Source organism: Oryctolagus cuniculus, chromosome Y (genome assembly GCF_051225735.1).
Source record: "Oryctolagus cuniculus isolate XC-2025 breed Fujian yellow rabbit chromosome Y, ASM5122573v1, whole genome shotgun sequence".
In the NCBI taxonomy this organism is placed as follows: Eukaryota; Metazoa; Chordata; class Mammalia; order Lagomorpha; family Leporidae; genus Oryctolagus; species Oryctolagus cuniculus.
In genome coordinates this window covers 27,068,167-27,071,837 of record NC_142889.1, presented here as the reverse complement: position 1 = coordinate 27,071,837, position 3,671 = coordinate 27,068,167, and the positions used below count along the sequence as shown (strand labels likewise).

Below are 3,671 nucleotides of genomic sequence, written 5' to 3'. Positions count from 1 at the left end.
TTTTCGGAATTCAGATATAAGTGTTTAAATAAAAAGATATATATATTATAAAAATCTGTCATTTTTTCTCTCACAACAGAAATCCAGCATATCATAATTTCTTGGCACTCTAATGACAGTAGTAACCATCAAGTAAAATGTAGCAAGCAATTTGTACCTACATGTACATTTCATTAAGATTATTTAAGCTAGGGCCGGCGCCGTGTCTCACTTGGTTAATCCTCCACCTGCAGTGCTGACATCCCATATGGGTGCCAGGTTCTAGTCCCAGTTGCTCCTCTTCCAGGCCAGCTCTCTGCTGTGGCCTGGAAGGGCAGTGGAGGATGGTCCAAGTGCTTGGGTCCCTGCACCCCACATGGGAGACCAGAAGGAAGCACCTGGCTCCTGGCTTTGGATCAGCATAGCTCCTGCCATTGCAGCCATTTGGGGGATTAACCAATGGAAGGAAGACCTTTCTCTCTGTCTCTGTCTCTCTCACTGTCTAACTCTATCTGTCAAATAAAAAAAAAGAAAAAGAAATATTAACTCACAATTTAAATAGACTATCCAGAAGGATTATTTTTGTAGAGTTGTGAAAGTGCCAATGAGGAAAAATGATGATTGAAGATAAAATCCTGAATTTGGACAATTAGTTCTTGCCAGTATTAGGTTAACGCTATAGCAAAACAGTAATTGAGAACATTGTAAGGAAATGTAATAACTCATAAAAATTGTCAAAATATTGTCAGTTTTCTGGTATTAAATTAAGCTTAAATTAAATTTTAATATTAAACTAATCATATTCTACCCATTATCATTAACTTACAGTAATCTGGGGAAGAGGAGTATGTTCCAAATAAAATGAAAAAGGGATTTCTCATGAAACATGATTGTCTACTACAGAAAATCTATGTGAAACATTATCTTGTATACTGTAAATAATTGTGCTTTGGGGGAAACTGTTATATGTCCAACAACTTATAGTGCAGAAAGTTAAAATAATCAAATGCTGTAAGATTCACCAAAATGTCTAATAAAGTTGGAAGAAATATTTGAGAACCCCCCAAACTAGGAAAGCAAACCAAATAAATTTTCCATGGAAGGAACAAAACTAAGAAACAGATTCTTTATTCATAAAGGACTTATGAAGATGAGAAATCTTTTTGGGTGTTCAGATTGGAGGGGCAAAAACAATAAAAGAAAACTAACTGCAAACATTCCAAGGTGATATCTCACTATATGAGAAATAATCTTAATTACTTTTTCACACAGAAATAACCTACCAAAATAAAATTTCACATTACATAAGCTTTAGACAGGGGGATTATCTTTAAAACATGTAATTCAATACAATGCAGATGGGAGAATCACAAAATACATGAAAATAACAAGGAACCAAATGAATAAAAAGGCATATTTGGGAAACAGCAAGTAAATTGAGTCTACTTTATATAAAATGTATGTCAAACATTAGACTGAGCCAAAGAAAAAACTACTGAGCATAGTTAGTAGAAGTAAAATAAAAAGAGAAAATCAATAGAAGTTAAAAATATAAACCTACATATACGAAGGTTAGAATGAAAAGGAATTAAATAATCTAATTGTGTGGATTATACAAAAGAAATTAAAGAAACTAGTCTAAGAATTACTTAGTGTTCAGGTATCCAAAATTGACAAGAAGACACAAATCAGTGAATTCAGAAAAGTGGTAACATCAAAGAAAAGACTTAAATGAGAAAAGGATGATAATCTGCGAAGACATGAGAAAAATCTCCATAGTTTATATGTGTGAAAGCAGAAATAACTATTAACAGATCATTGAGAAATTGTCAGTAAAACTAGAATTGGATGCTTAGTTAATATGCTTTCAACAAACAGTAATATGCAGATTACCTTCTGAAGTAAGATCTAAGGATTAGGTAGCAAAAGCTGCTTCATAGATGCCAAGTCTAAAGGAAAAAAAAATCCTACATTAAGTTTGGAAAGTTTAAGAAGTAATTTCAATACATGGAGACCATTGAACTAAGGGAGGCATTGTCAAAGTAAAAAAAAAAAAGGTTACAAGTAAAAAGACAAGTAAAATTCTACACATTTAAATTAAAATTAAAATTCCCTAATTTTTTGAATATTTAACAGAGTTAGAATTCAGTTTTTCAGATTTGTTTCATCAACTTGTTAAAATTGTCATATCAATCACATTTTTCAGAGTACCAATTATTCTTTTATCAGAACTAAAAAATATCAAAGGACTGGCCATGGCATACACATTTCCCACAAGTCTCTGGACATCCAGGACAACTGGATCATATTTCCACAATACAGTTGAGAAAGATGACATTGTGATATCCACAGAGTACATAATCACAAAGAAACTCACAGGAGCAGGACAGTATGAGTGGCCCTTTTTGCTGGGGAGGTTCTTGGGGTAATGCTTATGCTGTGAAGGTACTCATACCTCCTCTGATGATTAGATAAGAAAATCATCATGTATGCACTGGAGAGTAGCATGATACCTACAAAGAAGATGTTCTGGGACAATGCAAGTGTGAAAAATATTTCCATGATGATAGAATTCATTGAGGAAAGTGAGCAGTACTTATTGACATTGAGTAGTTTGGTCATGTTGGAATGAGCTACAGTGTAGATGATCATGTTACTATTGAAAGAAAGGTTGAGGGACCAAAAACAGAAGAAAGCCTGAGTAATATAATTTGTGAGTCCATGTTTAAATCTTGACATGTAGAAGGTGCTGGGGCTGATGGTGATGACTTGGATGATGCTCAAGAGGGACGTAGTACTGATGGAGAGACCCCTCATCACCCTGATCATATAGAGCAAAACCTTACATTTTAAGTCATTTAGAAAATTCAGTGACTCGAACATATCTGCAGATAAAATTTCCAGTGTTGTGAGTAGCATCATTATATGGACAAATGCCAAGTGACACGTGGTCACATCAGTGGGCTTAGGTCTATGATCTCGGTGGATTGTCAAGATGTGGAAGAGAAAGAGGAAGGTGTTGGCTAAGATTCCAATGGCAGCTTGAAAAACATACATATTTTTTAATGATAGCATAAGTGGAAACTTTTTTTCATATGAACAGCATTACAGGAAACATTTTAGATACATACCTGTAAAACAAAAACAGATCTTATGTCAGCAGTGTTCTTTCTTCTGTCATAAAAGTTATCACAAATATGATTTTTATTTTACCCACTTATTTTTAAGGAACCCCAAATATTTTGTACGGATTTTTGGTAGTAAGATTTCTGCATTCTCTGTAACAAATGAAATTTTTCACTACATCCATATTCTGAACCCTTTAAAGATTCCTATATTTGTGAATTTCAAACATTTTTGCAGCAAGATAAACTTAATTGCATTTTTCTGTAAATGTTTTTAAATACTCTACACACATATGTCTGGTGTGAAATGGCTCAATCTCATAAATGAATGGAAGAAGTAGAAAAATTCCTCTACAACCACATGGCATGCATGAATTAATGAGAGGCACATAGCAGAGTTGGTAAAGTCATTGTTGAATTTGCTTCGAAGGCTTAATCAACTAGAGCAAAAGAACTATGTATCATAAATGAATAATTGTTCCATAAACGTGTATCTGGCTGGTGCCGTGGCTCACTAGGCTAATCCTCTGCCTTGCGGCACTGGCACACCGGGTTCTAGTCCCGGTC

General features: G+C 34.3%; 1 pseudogene; it reads right to left on the bottom strand.

Annotated features, from left to right (window-relative positions):
- Positions 1 to 2,146: 2,146 nt before the first annotated feature.
- On the bottom strand, positions 2,147 to 3,054 carry LOC149119426 (putative vomeronasal receptor-like protein 4; annotated as a pseudogene).
- Between the last annotated feature and the right edge of the window lie 617 nt (positions 3,055 to 3,671).